At 41.8% G+C, this 23,155-nt stretch overlaps 1 protein-coding gene and 1 pseudogene across 5 annotated transcripts in view; both read right to left on the bottom strand.

The window, feature by feature from the left end:
• Positions 1–23,155, bottom strand: part of ATG7 (autophagy related 7) — a 247,781-nt gene that overhangs the window by 34,983 nt on the left and 189,643 nt on the right. The gene's annotated exons all lie outside the window — the stretch shown is intronic.
• The window catches only part of LOC125161094 (pancreatic progenitor cell differentiation and proliferation factor-like), a 29,690-nt pseudogene continuing 26,102 nt past the window's right edge, over positions 19,568–23,155 (bottom strand).

Here is a 23,155-nt window from a genome sequence, read left to right as displayed (position 1 = left end):
TGATCCCTCCAACACCTCTGTTAGGCAGACATTTTTACCGTCATCCCCATGTTACCAAAAAGACAAGTGAACATGATGGTCTATAGCTGTCCATTCCACTATTCTTCCTCTCAAATCCCCACGTGTGGCCTGAAACAATAGCTACCTGGAGTTATGCTAACATGGCAGCTTTTGTGCTAGGAAACGCTCGAGTGTTTGCAGGTGTTAGTCCCCTGGAGAGGACTCGAAGCTGACTGTGCCTCATTCTCAGGGGTGAGTGAGATGTGAGGCAGAGGAGAGTGAGGGATCCTACCAAATAGCGACTTTTTAAATAGGGAGGAGCCACATCTGAAACACACTGCTGACATCCTGACAAGCCGAGGGCCGGACCCACAGTGGTTTCCAGAACCATGCTTGTCAGGTCATTGTAATTTCCTCTGTGAGGCAAGAAGGCAGGCTCAGAGGTGCAGTCTTTGCTGAGGTCCTGCTTTCACTATATGTGTGTTGTTTGGGGGCCGTTTCTTCCGCTGGGCTTGGGCTCTTGCCGGGCAGGGACACGACTTCCTCACGTCTGTTTCTCCAGCCCATCTGGGATGGTGCCAGGCACAGCAGCCAGGAGTAGTGGCCATAAGGGCTCCTGTTCAGCAGGTACTTCCTGCTGAGTTGTAAGCCAAAATTCTTACGGGGAATGTATCTCTTTAATCCTTAATCGAAAGGTCCCAGTGAGGGAGGTGGATATGGCACTTCCACTTGTTTAGTGAATGAACAAACAAGAGGAAGGCAGTAGATTTCAGACATGCTAGTTCTCTACTAGAATACTGGCAGAAAAGGCATTGTAACCATGGGTGCCCGTTATGGTAAAGCAGCATGCTTAGCAGAAAAGAATTGGGCGGGGGGGGGGGGGGGGCAGCAGAGGTGGTCTGCTCGACGTGGGTTCAAATCCCAGCTCAGCACCTTCTTAGCCGTGTGACTCTGGGTAAGTTTACTGAATTTTGCTGAGCCTCAGTATCTGAGTCTTACTAGATTCTTACGGAAATTAAGTAAGTTTGTGTGCAGGGTCTCAAGCACAGAGCTGCCATTTGGGTATAGCTGTCAGGGACAGCTCAGGGACAGCTGTCAGGGACAGCACAGCCTCAACCTGTATGAATGTGGTCCCAAACAATATCCATTCTACAATGCCAAATTAAAAGTGTCATTATCTGAGAGTGGGGAAAGCAAGGAGAAAGTGAAGACAACAGGGTATGAAAAAAGATTGCAGGCTGTACGAAAACTCTAACAGACTTCACCGACAACAAAGAATACCGGGAGCTGGAATGGAAGACGACTTTCGTGCGCTGTATCCCTCCGCACTGACAAAGAGGGCTGGTTGTGATCATCAGAACAAAATCTTGAGTGAGAGTCACTACCCAGATCTGTTCCACCAAGGAAGCACGGGGTCTGAAATAATTACCCTCATCTATTTATTTCTTCATCATTAAAACGGGGACTCTTTGTAAAACATGTCTGATTATATTCTGCTTTAAACGCCCCCCCAAATGCATGTGCTGTTGAGGGCTAATCTGTAGTTCTTCAGGCTGGCAGGGAAAACCCTGTACAATATGACTTCTATCTGAGAAGCTTCATCTCCTACATCTCGCTCACGTGAATGCTTTGCTCTGGCCAAATTGATCGTCTCACTGACCCAAACCTTTCTTCTGTGGCCTCCCCCTGCGTCTCTTGTGGACTGCTCTGATACTCTGACTACCCAGGTCTTAGATGCTGGTAGACCGGGGCCACTGTGCTGTCTCTTTACCTGTATACATGTCTTATACCAACCAGATTAGAAATTCCTGGAGATCAGGGACCAAATCTTAAGATTTGTTTTCCCTAAGGGAACAGCTTGATGGATACGAGGCTTCATCAGACTATTCCGGTACATTCAGAAGAACTCTGAGTACAAGTGTTTTTTAACCTTGGGTGTACATCAGAACTGACTGTGGAGCTTTTCTTTTTCTAAAATTCATGTGCTGGGTGCCTAGACTTGGTGATTTCCTTGTGTTACATCTCAGGTAAGATCCATGCATCTTTAGTTTTTAAACCTCCCTCCTGGCACCACCCCCCCCGCCCCCACACCCCCAGTGATTCTGATGCATCTTAGAGGTTAGCAATTACTGCTACCTTCACCCCCACCCCCAAAAGGACACACAGACTTCCCTAAGTCCTCATTCGCTCCTGAGGTACAGTAGGAAGTCTCCTGACTTTGGTACAGGTGCCATCTCTGGCACTATACTCTGGACCTCTTCATCGGTAAAATGTGGATATCACCTGCTTCATAGTTTTGCCATGAAGATCAAACGAGACAGTGCAAGTTAAAGCACTTTGTACAGTGCAAAACACAAAATATTACTTCTGCTAATGCTACTGCTTATAATTAGCCCAGATGGGCAATGTGAAATGGGCTTGATGGAGGCAGAGGCTGTTAAGCAGGGTGCTTATTCAGCCTGAAGCAAAGGCAGTGGGGGCCTGAGGTTCCCCAAGACTACAAGACACTTCTCACTGGTACTTACCCTGCCTCTGTGCATTTCCTCATACCAGAGTGATCCTCAGTTTATATCTGAGGTTCTCAGCAGGAGTTGGATCCTGACTGTTCTCCGAAAAAAGTATCATTCCCTTTGCACCTGGCCATTCCCCATGACGCTGCCTGCTGTGGCAATAATTAGGAATGACTTCTTCATTTTTAGCTAACTACATGGTGGCAACAAGAGGGAAGGATCTCTCTCACCAGCCACAGTGTGGGGACATTAGGGGACCAGGAAAAAATGCCTGGCAACCAAATCCCCACTCAACCTTGAGTGGAAGAAGAGAGGTATTCCTAAATCCTTCCTCACTCCAACACTTTCCTACACAGCTGCTGGGCCACGCTCACAGCCTTGGAAAACACTTGCAGGTAACCTAGTAAGGCTTCAACTTCCCAAGTGAGACAGATGCTTACTGTAAGATCAAGGCCTAAAACATGAACAAAGATGTAAAACCAAGATACTGTGTCTGTTTCTGGCCAGGAGACATGGGGAATGTGTAGTTTAAATACACATTTTACTTAGTGGTTGATGAAGACAATGGGAGAGTATTTACAACTGAAATGCCCCACACTCGTGCTCACTGCAGTGAGAACAGCATGACAGAGTGATCAGAGCATGTGCGCCAGAGCCGAACCCCCACATCTTGAACCCTGGCTCTGCCATTCACTGAGTGTAAGCTCAGGCAAGTCACTTCACCACTTTCTGCCTCAGTTTCCTCATCTGTAAAGTGAGGAAGATAACACACCTACTCACATCATATGGCCGTGAGGATTAAGGAGTATGTAAAATCAGTTATCACGAACAAAAAATGAGGATTATAACTGCGCCTGGGTTCCTTATAGGATGCAAGATTGTTGTAAGGCTTTCCTAGCATTAGTATCAGGAAATTCACTGCTGGAAACATGGAACTTCCCCTCCCCCCTTCTTCTTTCCTCCCTCCCCCCCTTTCCTCCCTCAGTCAGAGCTTCAGAGGTTACAGTATTTTCAAACAATAACAGCATACTGGTCAGAGGATTTACACTCTGGGAAATCTGACAAGATGGAGTTTCAACATTAAAATTTTGGATTAAAAAATGTTTGAGGTTCAATAAGGGAGAGCTCTATGTTTATTCACATAGGGTTTTTTTTTTTTTTTTTTTTAAAAAAACCTTGATGAAAAATTTTATTAGGCTAGAATTTCAGAGCTGGAAGGGAACTTTGAGATCAACAGGTCTGTTTCCCTCATTTACCAGATGAGAAAACTGGGGTCAAGAAAGATTAAGGTTGTTTCTACTGTTTACCTTACCATCTGAATTCAATACTTCAAGAAATAATTGTTAAAATTTAATAAAAGCTATTCTCTTTTAATTAACTACATTGGCTTTGAGGCTTATATCAAGTTTTTCTCCAGGCAAGCTCCCGATTGTCAGTTTGGGTATGGGCCACTTTGGGAATGCAAAGGCTGTCAAATGTTTATTCTAGAGTCTAACAATTCCCAGATGTCCATCTATATTCCAGGGTCTGGCTGAAGTCTGATGTTACCAAAGAAGAGAGCAGTAACAAAACAGCGACTTGCAGTGAGGCTGTGTCTTCCCTGGGCTTCCCTTACCTAGTGTTCACGTTGGCAAACAGCACTGTTCTAATCCCCCTTTCTAGCCTATTCCCCAACCCTCCTCTCCCTGACCCTCATCCTCCTTTGTGGATCCCGCAGCCCCTGTTCCCGTCACCACTGGCTGTCTAAACCAGAACCAGAGCCCAGAGAGGTACCAGAGTCCTTCCTCTCTCTTACTCACCACCCAACCAATCACCAGCATCTGCAGATTCTACTTTCTCAACTCATCCACGTCTTTCTGGCCTGCTCTTAGCCAAGCCACTGTCCTCCTCGAGCCAGCCTGTCATCTGCAATCTGTTCTCCACTCTGTGGCCATCTTTCTGAAGCAGGGATCTTTCTGATCATGTCATCCTGCTCAAAACCCTGTGGTTCTCCCCACAGCTCTAAACATGAAGTTCGTGTACTTGTGTGCCTCAGCAAGCCTCGCACAGCCCGGCCCGTCCAGGCATCAGCCTCCCTGTCTGTCCTTCCCAGCTTTGCTGAGCGGCTCTTATGTCACAGATGGTTTCTCTTCCTCTCTCTCTCATCTCTAGGCCTTTGCATGTGAAGTTTCTGTGGCCTAAAATACTCTTCCTTTCTTTCTCTTTGCAGCTCTTTCTAGTCACACCTAAGATGTATCTCTTCCCCTAGAAAACCTCTAGCGAAGCCCCCTATGGCCAGTCAGTTCCTTTCTCTGGCTTCTTCTGGGTACTTCCTCTACCTCCCTCTGATCTGGGGGGTCTGTGTCCCCCAGCTAGCCCAGACATCCTTGAGAACAGGGATAGGGGTTTTTTCCCACTGCCTAAAACTCCTCTATGCTCTGCCTACTTGTTTTCTCACCTACCCCCCACCAGCCCTTGGCAACCACGGATCTTTTCCTGCCTCCATTGTTTTCCCTTTCCAGACTGTCACATAGTGGGAGTCATACCATACGTGGCCTTTTCAGACTGGCTTCTTTCACTTAGTAATATGCACTGAAGTTTCTTCTGTGTCTTTCCATGGCTTGATGGCTCATTTCTTTTTAGCACTGAATAATATTCCATTGTCTGGATGTATCATAGTTTATTCACCTACTGAAGGACATCTTGGAGCCTCCAAGTTTTGGCAATTACGAATAAAGTTGCTATAAATATATGTGTGCAGATTTTTGTGTGGACTTAAGCTTTCAACTCACTTGGGTAAATACCAAGGAGTAGGATTGCTGGATGGATTCTAAGACTATGTTTAGCTTTGTACGAAACTGTCTCACTGTCTTCCAAAGTGGCTGTACCATTTTGCATTCCCACCAGCAGTGAATGAGGGCTCCTGTTGCTCCGTATCTTTGCCAGCATTTGTTGTTGTCAGTGTTTTGGATTTGGGCCACCTTAACAGGTCTGTAGTGGAATCTCATCATTGCTTTAATTTGCAATCCCCCAATGACAGATGATATAGAGCATCTTTTCATATGCTGTTCTGCCATCTGTGTATCTTCTCTGGTGAGGTGGAAATGCAGATGAGGACTCATCTCGGAATCCCCAGTACTCTGTTGGCACCGAGTGGGTGCTCAACAAATACCAGCTTAGGAATTATGTCGTATGTTAAACACACACACACACACACACACACACACACACACACACCAAAGAGAATGTGAGCTGTTTCAAAACACACCTCCCTGCTCCCATGCCTTTATTCTGGCAGTTTCTCACTCCCAGATCTTGCTGCATATGCCACGCACTGTCAGAATGGTTTGGGTTTCCCCAGCCAGCAGTGCTCTGTGCTGGCTTCAAGCCCCCACAATGTTCTTCTGTTCAACCTCTGTTGTCACACACTACATTACCTAAGGAAGACAGTTTCCTCTTTTTTTTTTTTTAATTTTTAAAAGTTTATTTGAGAGAGAGAGAGAGAGAGAGAGAGAGAGAGAGAGAGAAGAGGAGGGGAGGGGCAGAGAGAGAAAGACAGAATCCCAAGCAGGCTCCACACTGTAAGTATGGAGCCTGATGTGGGACTCGAACCCACAAACCATGAGATCATGACCTGAGCCGAAATCAAGAGTTGGACACTTCACCAACTGAGTGCCCTGACAGTTTACTATCTCGTCTTTCATTAAGCTATAAGCTGTTGGAAGGGAAGGATTAACCTTATGCACTTAAAAATAATCATTTAAAAATCTACATATGGTAATAAACTGACTTTTTGGGGTGAACAATTCTGAGGTTAAAAAAATTTTTTTTTTACATTTATTTTATTTTTGATAGAGACAGAGCACAAGTGGGGGAAGGGCAGAGAGAGGGCGACACAGAATCGGAAGCAGGCTCCAGGCTCCGAGCTGTCAGCACAGAGCCTGACATGGGGCTTGAACTCACAAACCGTGAGATCATGACCTGAGCCAAAGTCGGATGCTTAAACGACTGAGCCACCCAGGCGCCCCAACAATTCTGTGAGTTTTAACACACACATATGTCTATGTAGCCACCACCACTATAATCTTCCTTACTGCCCTTCAATTCCCTTACTGACAGTTACAGGTTTTGTAAGCATACACTTAGACATGTTGAGCAGAATTACACGATTTCTCAGTTAAGACATAAACACTCTGAAAAGTGGCAAGTTTTAATATGTGCCTTTTCTTGAATTAAGATTAAAACCCAATTTATATAAAATGCTTCCAGGAACAAAGCGTTTTGAGATCTTGACCAGATACGCCTGGCTGTTTCTCATATCTGGAACATTCTTCGCTCTCCTTGCCATTCTACCCATATGCGCCAGCAACCAGATCAAACTCTCATGGAGGCTTCCCCTTCTCTGAATTCCCGGTGGATGCACTTCTTTCTACACTGCCAATTATACACACACTGATTAGTCACAATGCCTGTCCTGTCTTTGCTACAGGATGGCGACCCCACACAGGAACCAAGCCTTTTATGTCTCATTCTCCTGTGGCTAACCATGTGCTATGCCAGGGCTTGATGAACTCACCTGCCCAAAGGTTCTTACAAGTAGAGCAGGCCTAAATGCCCTACTCAATCCACTGTCAACCACAGAAACAGAAATGCAGGGAGCACTGTCTGAGCCTTAGTCATCTTGACAGCTAGTGGCTTACACAACAGTCATCATTGAGTTGGCTAATGTATCGTCAGTGCACTGGGGTGGTGCAGTGTGGGTGACAAGAGTGGGTGGCATTTCCTGGAACAGACAGACACATCTCATGTCTCCCTCTCCCAGTGGGAAAACCACTGAGTTCCTTCTGCTCCGGAAATAAGGCCTAAGCACAGAAACTTGCTTGTTGACTCGAAAATGGAGGGTAAAATACATATCCCAAACAAAATGCTGTAAATTCCCACCTCTGAAGTTAATTATGTTTCTCTTACCAATCCTGAAATGGGAAGGGAAATATTCTACTTAATAGATGAGAGTGTAGGCCTTAAATTCACCCTGACCAGACTCAAATTTTGACTCTACCACTTTCTCTAGGTATGGCATCCTGACCAGTAACTTCATCTTTTTGAGCCTCACTTTCCCTTTTCTATAAAACGGGCATATTAATACTTTCAAAGAGTAGTTGTCAGGAGTAAATGAGACAGTTCCCATAAAGCACTAAACAAAGTACCTGGGACACAAGAGATGCTCATAAAATAGTACCCACTATTTTTATTCTTGCTGTTATCTTTCTACCTTTCATAAAGTATTTCAAGTATTAATACCTTATTTGATCTTCATAGTTATCCTGAGATGGGACATTAATCCCAGGCAGAGGCAGAACCAAAGCTCAGGGCATGGATGGACTGACTGGTGACCTGGTTTTGTGGTCCCTTTGGCCAGACTGCAGCACCAGGCTCTGGGGCCCTTGACCCTGGGGTGGAACTCAGAGACTGAAACAATCTCTTTTACTTCCAGTACTTGGCCCAAGAAGTAAGAAAGATCTCCAGCCCTCAGAGCTGACTGGGGGGTGGGAGGGAGGGGGCAGGGCTCCAAGAGGCAAGCCAGTTGTGAAGTTAAGGAGACACTCAAGGCCACTGGGTGGGAGAAGCCACAGATGCTGGTAAATTATCCAGGGGAGCTAAGGCTACACATGGTATACTGCCGACCAATTTAACTTATTACACTTGAAGCTATCAATTCTACCCCCAAGCCTAGAAGCTTGAGTGTCAAGAACAGCATGGTGAAAAACACAGGATGAAAAAGAACAGGATCAATTTTTGCTTCATGTTGAGAATGTGTTGTTTTCAGCATGAAAACCTGGGGAAAGGATGCAAAGAGAGGGTGGCACCCCAAGGCGAGCCTCTCCTGGCTGACAGCACATGTACTGTGTGTGTGTGTGTGTGTGTGTGTGTGTGTGTGTGTGTGTGTGGTGGGGGGGGAGGGGTACTTCACAAGGAGGAAAGAGAGCTCTGGAGACCTGGGGCCAAGACACCCTCAGGGAAGGCCTGAGCAGGCACTCTAGAGTCTGCACCACCCGGGGCAGGGGTGTTGGCCACACATACAGTTGGGGTTACCTCAAATGAGGCTGTCTGGTTCATCAACAGTAACTCTACTGAGCGTTTTGGGTGTTTTTTCCCCCCAACTTGGGGCAGGGGCAAGTCCACAAAGACAAATAAAAGGTAATATTGTAAAATATACATTCAGGTATGAATGTAGGGAATTGTCCTGCCTGAGAGAGCCATTGGGTATCTATTTCAGACAAGGCGGCTAGTCCCACAGATCCTGTGGCCTGATGGGCGGGGTGGGTGCCATTCTTGGGCCGGATGAAAGAAAGATGATACTGAGAGGGGGTGAAGATATAGGATTTCAGGCAGCTCTATGTCAAACACGTATCTTCCTTCTGATTTCTGCAGACACCAGCTGGCTGGAGGAGGTGTAAAGACAGGCCCGCAGAAAAGAGGATCTCCCCAGTGGCAGAGGAAAACAGGGGAAGCCAGAGGGAGAAAGTCATTCTGGGTTCAAAGAAATCAACTTCGAAAGCTTCCCTTATAAAAATAGCCATTGGCAAATCCTAGACTATTTATATCACCCGACCAAGATCACTATCAGATCCTGGGTTGAATCACAAGACCCTGTAAATAATCCTCACAAGTATGGGGCACTGGCTGCCTGATATAATGGGAAGACATTTGAAACACCACAGGAGCAACTGAGTCAGGGAAAATTTGAGTGCTGGCACCAAATGGTACACTTGCGAGTGGATCTCACTTTACAGAAATACACAGGTTCCTGAAAAGTTGGCTCTAAAATTAATTCAATTAATGGAGTCATATTTTCCTGGTGAATCACATTTTTAAACTGGCGATGGACTGGGGGGAAGGGTGGCCAAACAAATAAAACAATGGTGACCCTAAGACTAAATAAAAACCACACTTCATTCAGCAAACTTTAAAATGGCACTTATTTAAAAGGCCATTATAAATGCTCATAAAATAGAAGCGATTTGTCAGCAAACATATGTCTAGCGCCTGTGATGTACAGGGAATTGCACCAGCATTCAGGGGGGCTAGGAAGACCCCAGTGCCTGCCCCTTGGGAGCTCACAATCAGGAACTTTAAAGTAAATAATACTGAGTATTCATGTTCCACCAGAACCCCCCAGGATGGAGACGAGAGGTGTGCATGAGGGGTTGCCTGGCCCTTTAAGTGCTCTCGGGGCTTGGACCAGCTGGGCCTCACTCCTGCCAGAAGCCAACCGGGCTCGCCTGTAAGTATGCCTTTTCAGACTCTTCATTTATAAGCTAAAAGCTGTTGGCCATGTGGTGCTGAATCAAAACTGCTATTTATTTAACTAAGTTTAAAAAAAAATAACGAAACCCCCCATGATCTGGGTACTTTAATAAAATAAGAGTTAAGGTACTTCAAGCTCTCTAAAAAGTTAAAGGCCTGTACAACCCAAAGAGTTGTTATTTTAAACTTTAAAGAGCATTTGCTCAAGGAATGTTTGTTTGGAAAAAGCCTGCCTCCTACTTTTTATGCTCTCTTGCACATAGACTACTGGTCACTGGTGACAGGAGTAGATGCCTAATTTGTTATTGCTTCCCTCAGTACAGATAATGGCATACTGAGTCTGCTTTGAGCATGAACACACACATTCTGAGAGGGGTGAAACTGTTGTCTGTGAACTAATAACAAGGTTGCCAGCAGATGCACAGAATTGGGGAACATCAGCTCCAAATTTGTTACATCCCTTAGACGCTGTATACCTCAGGAACTGGTGACACTGTGGGAGCCCGTCCACAGTTAGTAAGAGTGAAATTCTTTCTCCCATTTCTGACTTAGACCTGAAGAGTGCACAAACTATTAGGAAAAAAAGAGCCATTTTTTAAAAGTAAACACAAATTTTTTGTTTTAATTCCATACTGAAGAACCAAGCTGAGACTGCTATTTATCCTAATACCGCTTCTTCCCTTTTTCCTTTTACTAACAGAACTCCTCCAAGCTTTTTAATAGCAAGGTAAAGGGCTACCCTCAACACTACATTTCCCAGCCTGCCTTATACTACAGGTGGTCATGTGACTGCCTGCTGGCCAATGGGATGGGAACAACTTCCAGGTCATGTCCTTTAAAAGAGAAATTATTTACTCTCCCTTTCCCACATTCTAGAGTATAGACCTGGCATTGCCAAGCCAGCTTGGACATCACCCAGGAGGGCTCCTTAACCCTGGATTCCACACACCCCCCAAGGGGTCCATAAAGAGAAATGTTAGTTTGTAAACTTGGATGGGAAGAAAACTATATAACTTTATTTTTACTAGCCTCTATCTGAAACAGCATTTCCTTCAGTTAATATGTAGGGAACAAACCATAGTAGTATTTGCCATATCCATGACTGTCACTAACTGAAAATACAGATACGTACATATCACATTATACTTGTTGTGGATTATCTTGAAAAATCACACACACTCATCAATACTATGAAATTACAGTAGCCATTAGATTTGCCACTAGATCATTACTTGGTGTATTAATAAAGCACTGACTACTTTATCATGAGTTTATTTTTTTATACTTTGACAATTATATTTCAACATAATTAATTGCCATTGTAATTCTATGCATTTTATCTTATACATTTAAAAATATTACTCTGTGAGGTAGTCTGTAGGCTTTATCATAATGCCAAAGGGACTAAAGGCACCAAAAATGTGTTATGAAGTCTTACTAGAGGATGGCAGGGCAAAAGTATTCATGAAACTCAGGTCCATGGATGACCTTGTATAGCAGAGCTAACCTTGAAGTTTTGGACCGCTCCTCTAGGTCAGGGCTGCCTAACAGAACTTTCCGTGATGAGGGAAGTGTTCTCTATGTGCTGTTCAATACAACAGCCTCTAGTCATCTGGCTACTAGGTGTTTGAAATGTGGCCAGTGCAACTGAGGAACTGAATTTTAAATTTTAAATAAAATTAAATAATTGTAATTGTTTAAATGTAAATAGCCACATGTACCTAGTGGCTACCATATTGGATAGCATAGCTCTAGACCGTTATATGAGAGAGAAACAGATTTCTGTCTTGTTTGAACTGCCATATTTTTGGATCTCCCTATTAACAGTACTTTAACCTATACCTTAACTAATACACAAGCCTACCTGGAGTCAATAATATTAATACACCAGGGATAGAAGGTACATTTGTACAGACAAACTCAACACATAAAGGAACTAATTGAAACCAATACTTGTAATAGGAATATTCTAGTTACAAAGCATTCCCATATACATTATTCTGCCTGATACCTATTATCACCCTGTGATTATTAGTGCCCCTATCTTATTCTCAAAGAGGTTAGGTGACTTTGATAGTAGAGCCAGGAGTCGATTCCAGATCTTACCATCACCACACCATGTGCTTTCCAGCATTCTGAATGCTTTGAAAGTCAGTCTCACCCCGTAATTTCTGGGGAAATGGAGATTGAATCAATAACCAATGACCAATGATTTAATTAATCATTCCTATATAACAAAGGCGCCATAAAAACTCAAAAGGATGAGGTTCAGAGAGCTTCCACATTGGTGAACTAGAACACTCCTTTGTGCCACTGTGCTGGGCCCCAAACTCTAAAAGGACAGAGGCTCCTTTGTTGTTCACCCTATGTATCTCTTCATCTGGCTGTTGATTCGTATACTTTAATATCCTTTGTAAAAAGTCAGTAATCTAGTAAGATGGTTTCCTGAGTTCTGTGAGCCATGAGCAAATTAACTGAGCCCAAGGAGGGGGTCATGGGAACTGCTGATTTATAGTCCACTGGTCAGAAGTACAGATAATAACATGGACTTGTGACTGGCACCTGAAGCGGAGGGCAATCCTGTGGGACTAAGCTTTAACCAGTGCAAGCTGACATTAGCTCTGGGTAGATAGTGCTAGAATTGAGTTGAATTGTAGGACACTCAGCTGTGTCAAAGAATTGTGTGGTGTGTGGGGAACACACCTGAAATAGGAATTGGGTACAAAATCTTTAATGTCTATATTGTTACTTCTTGAGTTCATGATTTTCCTCCCTCAGGTTTAAGCTTTAGGTATCTATTTCCCATTTGGTAGATGAGGATTTAGCTATCTTCTACTAAATGCTCCCTCACCCCCGCAATCACAAACTCTTACCTACCCCTCCTTTTATCTTGTCAATATAATTATAATTCCATTTTGATCAGTATCCAAGTGTTATATCAAGGTGAGCTGTGTAATATGCTAGGATTACTTTTACATTTCTTCTGCAACGTTGTTTTCCCTGGACTTAACAACTGTCTTTTTTGTTTTACTGTGTTCTTAAGTAATTTACCTATAATTTAATCCCAAACTTTCTGCCAACTGTCTAAATCTCCTAAACAAATGCTCACATTAGAGCTTTAATGGTATTTAAGCAATTTCACTTTCTTAACAAAATGTGTTGGAGCCTTCTACCCTGATCTAATTTGTTATAGTTGCTTTTACTGCTTCAGGTCTGTCATTCTGAGATTTCCCTTCACTATTATTCTGAGGATTCCTCTGACTCTCTCCCTCTTGTGTACCATCCCCCCATTCCCATTTTCCATGTCTTTCTCTTTCTTAGTTTATTCTTGTTTTTCCAGAATTTGTCCTTCAGTGGTTTCCTCAAAAAGAGTGAATAAAACGTAAATTTTTTGAGATCTTGTGTATCTGAAAATGTTTATTCTAGCTTCATATTCAATTAACAATTTGGCTGGATACAGAATTGTAGATTAGAAATAATTTTCCTTCATGGTTTGAAAGCACTGTTTCATTGGCTTCTGGTTTCCAGGGTAGTTATTGAGAAGTCGAAAACCATTCTGATTTTTGGTTCTTTATATATGACCCTATTTTTTCCTCTCTTTAAGTGGTAAGAATTTTTTTACCCAGTGTTCTGAAATTTCATTATGATGGGCCCTGGTGTTGGGTTATTGCCATTCACTGCTCTGGGCAGTAAGTAGACCCTTCTAATCTAGAATCTCAAGTCTTTTGGGGCACCTGGGTGGCTCAGGGGGTTAAGTGGCCAACTTTGGCTCGGGTCATGATCTCGTGGTTCTTGGGTTTGAGTTCTGTGCTGGGCTCTGTGCTGACAGCACTAAATGTTACAATCTTGAGTCTTCCAATTTTGGGAAATTTTCTTTAACTCCTTCTATATTTTTTTCTGATGTGTCTTCTGTTTTTCTTTCTGCAACTTCTTTCATCGGATGTTGGCACTCCTACCCTGATCCACTACTTTGCTTATCTTTTCTCTCCTATTTTTCATTTCTTTGTCCTTTTGTCTTAGTTTCTAGAAGACACTCTGAATTTTATTATTTAACCCTGCTGAATTTTAAAATTACTAAGTATTAAAAAAATTTTAATGTTTTACTTTTGAGAGAGAGAGAGAGGGAGGGAGGGAGAGGGAGAGATCGAGAACAAGCAGGGGAGGGGCAGACAGAGAAGAAAACACAGATCTGAAGCAGGCACCAGGCTCCGAGCTGTCAGCACAGAGGCTTGAACTCGTGAACCACGAAATCATGGCCTAAGCTGAAGTCAGATGCTTAAATGACTGAGCCACCCAGGCGCCCCCAAATTATTATATTTTTAATGTCTGAGAGTTCTTTTTCATTATCTGAATATCACTTTTCATGGCCCTTTGTTGTTTCATGAATTTAATATCTTTGACTCATTGAGAACATAAATAATAGAGAAAATTTTTCGACTATCTAAAATGTTCTTCTCTTGACACAGTATATTTCCTTCAAATTTAGTTTAGTCTCTGTCTTTCAAGTTAGATGCCTGGCAATACTTGGTTTCTGCTCCTGTTTAATGAGTTACTCAAAAGCTGTTTGAGGTCTACTGTGGATTTCCCTGTATGGTCATCTGGCTGAGCTGTCATGTCACAGAGCTCTTGACATTTTCTCTTCAGGGTGGTCAGATTCCGGAGACAGAGAATCCTCTCTCCTGTCTTGGAGGTACTTAAGCTTGACGACCTAGCTGTGGTAGCCGGGTGTGGGCAGAAGGTCTGGTCTCTCTGTATTTGATATGTAAACATTTGTTTAATCTCGTGTTTTCAGCGCTGCATACCCTAATTTCAACTCTGCTATGGCCTTGTCCAGAAACTCTGTTTTATTCTCACCAGAAAGTAAAATTTCAGTTTCCTACCTGGAGTTGGGGGTGGGGGTGGGCAGGTGTCCTATTGTGCAGAGCTAGCATGAAAGGCTAGGGATCTAACTGCCTCTTAAGTCAGACTTTCAAACAACCCTGTTTTAAGTCTCATTTTCAGATGCATCTACTGTCCCCAACTCCCAAGCCTTCAGGTAGCTCTGTGGAAACAACTGGCTCTCTATTGGCTGGCTTAGAATTTAACTTCCTTGCTGTCCATCTGTCTTAGTTTGGGCTGCTATATCAAAACACCACAGGCTTGGTAATTTAAGCAATAATCATTTATTTTTCATAGTTCTGTAGGCTGAGAAGTCCAAGATCAAAGTGCCTGCAGATTTGGTGTCTGGTGACATTCTGCTTCCTAGATCATAGATGACCACCTTCTCACTGTGTCCTCACATGGTGAAAGGGGCAAGGGACCTCTTTGCGGTCTGCTTCATAAGGTTACTAATGCCATCATGACCTAGTCACCTCCCAAAGGCCCCACATCTCCAACTACCATCACATTGGTGATCAGCATTTGAATTTTAGTGGGACACAAGCATTCAGTCTACAGTGCCATCTTTCCAGACTCCAATTTTTTTGTTGCCATTGTTTGCTCTCCTATTTTTATTATCTTTGAGGGTTTAAAAATAATATCCCTTGGGGTGCCTGGGCGGCTCAGTCAGATACACATCTGACTCGGCTCAGGTGATGATTTTGCAGTCCTGGTGTTTGAGCCCCATGTTGGGCTCTGTGCTGATTCTGTGTCTCCCTCTCTCTCTCTGCCCCTGCCCTCCTTGCACTTTGTCTCTCTCAAAAATAAATAAACATTAAAAATATTTTTAAATAATAATAATATCCTTTTACTCTCAGGATGTTATAGGAAGGATAAAAAATAAACATGCTTGATTTTTTTTTTTTTTGAGAGTAACATATTTAGATGGTTCAAGTTTCAGGAGGAGAAAAGATTACATAATGAAGTCTCTCTCCCATCCTTAATGCCCAGGCACTCAAAAGCCCCCCTAGGAAGAAACCAATGTTGCTGATTTCTGGCATATCTCCAGCCTACCTTAATCATTTTAGATTTTACTCTTTATTATCACCCTATTTGTATCATTTTATTCTTTATTTGAGAGATAGAGAAAGAGAGTGAGCAGGGGAGAGAATCTTAAGCAGGCTCCAAGCTCAGTGCAGAGGCCTGACATGGGGCTCGATCCTACAACCCTGGCATCATGACCTGATCTGAAATCAAGAGTCAGATGCTCAACTGACTGAGCCACCCAAGTGCCCCTATTTGTATAATTTCAGACTTTGCTTTATTGCCATAGTTCCTATCACAACGCACCAAGAACTTCTTGAGGAAACAGATAAAAAAACTGAAGGAGCCTAGCTCCATGGGAAGGGTTAAAACAATGGTAAGATTTATCTTTTTTATCCCTTCTATTTTATGTACACTTTCCCACCTTGTATGTCCCTGTTCACTGCCTCAGACACCAAGGAGTTTACTACAAAAGTTTCTCCCCAGCTACTATTAAACCAGGTCTATAAGAAGGAATCTGATAAATTGTTTTCATATGAATGACTAATACAGCCTACTCTGCCATTCTTCCCCTGAAGTGGCTGAATTTTCACAGGAGATAAAACTTAAGGCCAAAGATATTAAACTCTAATGGCTGCCATTTTGGGAGTCACCCAGGACAACAGGTCCATTTTGCCAAGATGTGCTGTTACTAGGACTATGCTTACCAGGAAATTGGGTCAAGCCAGAGCAGACTCTCAACACTAGACAATTTTCAAACCAAGCAAATGTCGAAGAAGCTATCTCTTAATACAGTGAGCACCAAAGCTGAAGAGGCTAATTGAAACCTTCATACATTAATAAAGATGAAGCTAAAAAATAGTCATTTCCCATCTAAATAGCAATGTTGGGAAATGTTACTGAATAATAGTTACCCTGAAGTAAATTTAAGATAAAAATTATCCATATATCACACCTTTAAAAATGGGTGTCTAAAAACATGTAACTAAAACCAAGATAGCAAAATGCTACCTTCTATTTCTATGATAAAGTAGATGGTGTCAGTCTCATGTTTCTGCCATCAACAATAAAAACTTGACAAATATATAAAATAACAGTTACCAGGCTCAAAGAGCAACCAACACAGAAACTCCAGCAGGGATTTGATAGACGGGTGAGGCAGAAATGTAAGTTCAATGTCACTAAGATGGCTGAGGTTTGGGGAGCCAGGTGGTAGAAATGGTTGAACATGAGGGACTGAACCCAGAAATCTACATTGAAATTGCTCTTGGCTCCTTGGCTGATTCTCAGGCTACTGAGTGATGGCTGAGACTCATAAAAGTCTGGGAAGAAAGTATGTGCTGTGAAGCTGAGAACTGTGAGTGAATGGAATTAGGTATTAAACACTATTGGAAAGATGTTGGATTTGGGGCCAAGGCAGAGTAGAAGACATAGGTGAGCATACCAAACATTTACTTACAACTCAGAAAAGCCACCCATAAGATTATCAATCATACTGAGCAGTAAGGGGACACGGAAATAGATCTTCCCTAAATAAGGTCTCAAAAGAATCAAACTGGTCTTCTAGTAACTCAGCTAACTGAACAAATTTAAATATTCTATAGAATACTACAACACAATCTGGAGTAAATCTATCATTTACAGTGTTTAGCATATAATAAATATTTACTAAATATTCTCTCCCACCCTGGAAAACTGTAAAAGCCCCAATTATCAAGAGATAAAACAGTGATTAAAAGCAGAGTTGATCCACATATTTGATTTAGCAATGATTTCAAAATAACTTTCAAAAGAAAAAGGACAGAAAACTGGATGAAAAGATAGATTATTTGAATGCAGGATCTACAAAAATAAAAAAATCCAAAAAACTTTCTACAACTTCCAAAAACAGTATCAGAGATTAAGAACTCACTGGATGGGTTTAACAGTGGACTAGATACAGCAGCAGACAGGATTAGTGAATCAGTAGATAGGTCAATACTATATGCCCAAAATAAAGTACAAAAGAAAAGCAAATAGAAAGTAATATAGATTTGACACATGGTCAGAATGTCTAACAAGCATGTAATAGGACTCTCAGTAGGTAGAAAAAATTTTTGAGAATGGAAAAGAAGACAAATTTGAAAAAATGGCAAATAATGTTCAAAATGTGAGGACATATCTTCCCCACAGATTGAAGAAGCTCAGGGATCCTCAGGTAAGATAATAAAGAGAGCCTACAAATTGATAAAAAGCAAAGATAAAAAGTAAATCTTAAAAGTAGCCACACACACACACACAAAAAAAGACACATTGCCTTCCAGGAATCAACAATAAGAATAAATGTTGGGGCATCTGGCTGGTTCAACTGGTTAAGGGGCTGACTCTTGGTTTTGGTTCAGGTCATGGTCTCACAGTTTCATGAGTTCAAGCCCCATGTTGGGCTCTGCTCTGGCAGTACAGTGCCTGCTTGGGGCTCTCTTTCTCCTCTCTCTCGGACCTTACCCCACTTGTAAATAAATAAACCTAAAAAAAATTTTTTTTTTAAGAATGAATGTTGATGGAGGTTAAAAACACGCTACTAGGGGCACCTGGGAGGCTCAGTTGGTTAAGCATCCAAGTCTCGATTTCAGATCAAGTCATGATCTCATGATTTGTGAGATACAGCCCTGTGTCAGGCTCTGCACTGACACTGCATGTCCTGCTTGGTATTCTCTGTCTCCCTCTCTCTCTGCCCCTCCCCCACTCACATGCATACTCTCTCTCTCTTTCTCTCTCTAACTTAATAATAAACATTAAAAACAAACAAAAGTGCTACTAAGCAATGAATGGGTCAACCAAGAAATCAAAGAGGAAATCAAAATTAAATACAGAGACAAATGAAAATGAAAACACAATGGTCCAAAATCTTTGGGATGCAACAAAAGTGGTTCTAAGATGGAAATTTACAGCAATATAGGCCTACCTCAAGAAGCAAGAAAAATCTCACACAAACAACCTAACCTTACACCTAAAAGATTTAGAAAATGAACAAACAAAACCCCAAATCAGTAGGAGAAAGAAAATGATAAAGATTAAAGTAGAAATAAATGAACTAGAACCAAAAAAACCCACAGTAGAACCGATCAATGAAACCAGAGGCTGGTTCTTTGAAAAGATCAACAAAATTGACAAATCTTTAGCCAGACTCATTGAAAGAGAGAGAGAGAGAGAGAGAGAGAGAGAGAGAGAGAGAAGAGGAGAGGAGCGGAGAGGAGGAGAGGAGAGAAGAGACGGAGGAGGATGGAGGGGGAGGGGGAAGGAGAGAGAAAGAGAGGATTCAAAATCAGGTATGAAAGAGTAATAAACCAATACCACAGAAATACAAAGGATTATACGAGAATATTATGGAAAATTATATGCCAATAAACTGGACAACCTAATGGATAAATTCTTAGAAACATGTAACCTCCCAAAATCGAAGCAGGGATTAATAAAAAATTTGAATAGATCGATTACCAGGAATAAAAAAAATCCCAGCAAACAAAAGTCCAGGACCAGATGGCTTCATAGGTGAATTCTACCAAATCTTTTTTTTTTTCTTTACTACTTGGAGTTTATTTTAGACTTGGTGCAAGGCACACCATTACAGGGTGTCACGAAGGCTTGAATGTGGCTTGCATAGTAAAGAGTGGGGTTCTCTTAACTTCCTTTTTGGTGTTTTGCTGTTTTGATACAAAAGATACCAACTGCTTCTGCTTGTTGCAGCCTCTAGTCTATGAGGAGGGGAGGGGAAGGGAGAGGAGGGAAGAGGAAGAAAGGGGGGTAAGGGAGAGGAGGAAAGGGGAGGGGAGGGGAGTGGCTCTGATGAACCTAGGACCTCATGAAGCCTGGTGGCTGGTGGTGGCCACTCAGGATGGGGGCTCGGTGTTGGCTTTGCCAGGCTGGCCATGAGGCTGCTTCTTCATGGCTTCCAGAGCCAAATCACAGGTGACTGTGCCACTGGAGGCCTGGGGAGATTCCAAGTGTTTTAGGGACTCCAATACTGTAGCCATAAATAGGAGTGTAGACTTCCCAAAAAAGAAGCCTGCCCACCAGTGACCCAGGTTGGCCTTGGGGAGACCAAGGTGGTGGGGGATGGCATCCCCAGGATACTCTGCACTTCTGTTACTAGAAGTGGAATCCAGGTGGTGCTGGATAATAGTTGTGGGTGGCCATAAATGAGACACTGGAGGGGATGGTTGCCACACTGTTGCTTGTGGGCTGGTGGAAACCTTGGTGGTGACTCCTCAGGGGCCTTGGCCTGTGATCACAGGTGGCAGGGATGAGGATGCCAGGCCATAGAGCCCATTTGCAGAGAAGGCCGCCAAAGGCTGTTCTACGACAGAGGCATGGGCAGAGTTTCTGACAAACATTTTTTTTTTTAATGTTTATTTTTGAGAGAGAGAGAGAGAGAAAGAGCGTGATCAGGGGAGGGCAGAGAGAGAGGGAGACATAGAATCTAAAGCAGGCTCCAGGTTCTGAGCTGTCAGCACAAAACCCGACACGGGGCTCGAACCCACAAACCGCGAGGTCATGACTTGACTGAAGTTGGCTGCTTAACTAACTGAGCCACCCAGGCACCCCTCTAACAAACATTTACAGAAGAGTTAATATACCTATTTTTCTTAAACTATTCCAAAAAGCAGAAGAGGAAGGAAAGCTTACAAATTTATTCTATGAGGCCAGCATTACCCTAATACAAAAGTCAGATGAAAATACTACAAACAAAAAGAGAACTACAGACCAGTATCTCTGATGAACATAGATGCAAACAAAATATTAGCAAACTGACCCAACAATACACTAACACAAATCATTCACCATGATCAAGTGGGTTTTATTCCTTGGATGCAAGAGTGGTTCAATATTTACAAGTCAATCAGTGTGATAAATCACATCAATAAGAGAAAGGATAAAAACCACAGGATCATTTTAATATAGGCAAAAAAAAAAGTGCATTTTATAAAGTATAACACCCATTCATGATAAAAACTCTCAACAAAGTAGGTTTAGAGGGAACAAACCTCAACATAATAAAGGCCATCTATGAAAAATTCACAGCTAACATCCTTACTGGGGCAAAACTGAGGGTTTTCCCCCAAAGCAGGGGACACAAACATGTCCACTCTCACCACTTTTATCTAGCATAGTACTAGAAGTCCTAACCACAGTAATCAGATAAGAAAAAGGAATAAAAGGAATCCAAACTGATAAGGAAGAAGTAAAACTTTCACTATTTGCAGATGACATAGTACTATATATAAAAATCCCCCAAGACTCCATCAAAAAACTACTAGAATTGATAAATAAATTCAGTAAGGTCTCAGCATAAAAAAATGATATAGAGAAATCCACTGCATTTCTGTACACTAATAATTAAGTATCAGAAAGAGAAATTAAGAAAACAATCTCATTTACAATTTCACCAAAAATGATTAAATACCTGGGAATACACTTAACCAAAGAGTTGAAAGACCTGTACTCTGAAAATTATAAAACACTGATGAGAGAAATTCAACATGATAGAAACAAATGGAAATATATTCCTTTCACATGGATTGGAAGAACAAATTTAATGTAATTCCCATCAAAATATCAACAGCATTTTTCATAGAACTAGAACAAATAATCCTAAAATTTGCATGGAACCACAAAAGACCCCAAATAACTAAAGCAATTCTTATAGGAAAAAAAAAAAGAAAAAAGAACAAAACTGGAGGTACCATAATCCTAGATTTCAAGATACACTACAAAGCTGTAATAATCATAAAGTATGTTACTGGCACAAAAATAGATACATAGATCAATGAAAAAGAAATAAACCCACAATTATATGGTCAATTAATCTTTAACAAAGGAGGCAAAAACATGCAATGGGAAAAAGACAGTCCTTTCGACAAATGGTATTGAGAAAACTGGATGGCTACATGCAAAAAAATGAAACTGGACCATTTTATTACACCACACACTAAAAATTAACTCAAAGTGGATTAAGGACCTAAATGTGAGACCTGAAGCCATAAAAATCCTAGAAGAGAGCATAGGCAATAATGTCTCCAACATGGAACATAGCAACATTTTTCTAGATATGTCTCCTGAGGCAAGGGAAACAAAAGCAAAAATAAACTGTTGGGACTATATCAAAATTAAAAACTTCTGTGCATCAAAGGAAACAATCAACAAAACTGAAAGGCAACCTACTGAATGGGAGAAGATATTTGCAAATGACATATAAAGGGTTATCATTTAAAATATATAAAGAATTTATATAACTCAACACCAAAAAACAAAATAACCTAATTTAAAAATGGGCAGAAGACATGAACAGACAATGCTCCAAAGAAGACATCCAGATGGCCAACAGACTCACGAAAAGATATTCAACACCACTCACTGTCAGGGAAATGTATATCGAAACCACAATGAGGTTATCACTTCACATCTGTCAGAATGGCTAAAATAAAAAACACAAGAAACAACAAATGTTGGCAAGGATGTAGAGAAAAGGTACCCTCCTGCACTTTGGTGGGAATGCAAAACTGGTAGAGCCACTGTGGAAAACAGTTTGGAGGTTCCTTAAAAAATTAAAAATAGAATTACCATATGATCCAGTAATTCTACTAATGGGTATTTACCCAAAGAATATGAAAACACTAAATCAAAGGGATAAATGCACTCCTATGTTTATAGCAGCATTATTTACAGTCGCCAAATTATGACAGCATTCATCAATAGATGAATGAATAAGAAGATGTGGCGCACACACACACGTGCGTGTGCACACAAACACACACAGGAATATTACTCAGCCATAAAAAAGAATGAAGCCTTGCCATTTGCAACAATATGGATGGATCCAGAGGGTATAATGCTAAGTGAAATAAGTCAGAGAAAGACAAATGCCACATGATTTCACTCGTATGTGGAATTTAAGAAACCAAACAAGGAGAAAGAGAGACAAACAAAAACAGACTCTATTGAAAACTGATGGTCACCAGAGGGAAAATGGGTGGGGGAATGGATGAAATAGGTGAAGGGGATTAAGAGTACACTTAGTGGAGTGCCTGGGTGGCTCAGTCGGTTAAGCATCCAAACTCTTGATTTCAGCTCAGGTCATGATCTCACGTTTAGTGAGTTTGAGGCCTGCATTGGGCTCTGCACTGACATTGCAGAGCCTGCTTGGGATTCTTTCTCTCTCCTTCTCTCTGCCCCTTCCCTACTTATGCACTCTCTTTCTCTCTTAATATAAACTTAAAAAAAATTTTTTTTAAAGAGCACACTTATCATGATGAGCACTGAGTCATGTCTAGATGTACAGAACTTTTGAATCACTATATTGAGATACCTGAAACTAATAGAATACTATATGTTAATGATACTGGAATTTTTTAAAAAAGTGAAAAAAAAAGAATGTTGGCTTCTTAAGAAAAAATACACAAAGTAAAAAATTTTTAAAG

The sequence above is a fragment of the Prionailurus viverrinus genome, chromosome A2 (assembly GCF_022837055.1).
Source record: "Prionailurus viverrinus isolate Anna chromosome A2, UM_Priviv_1.0, whole genome shotgun sequence".
In the NCBI taxonomy this organism is placed as follows: Eukaryota; Metazoa; Chordata; class Mammalia; order Carnivora; family Felidae; genus Prionailurus; species Prionailurus viverrinus.
Note: the sequence above shows the minus strand (reverse complement) of the source record. Positions and strands in the feature narration are given on the sequence as shown.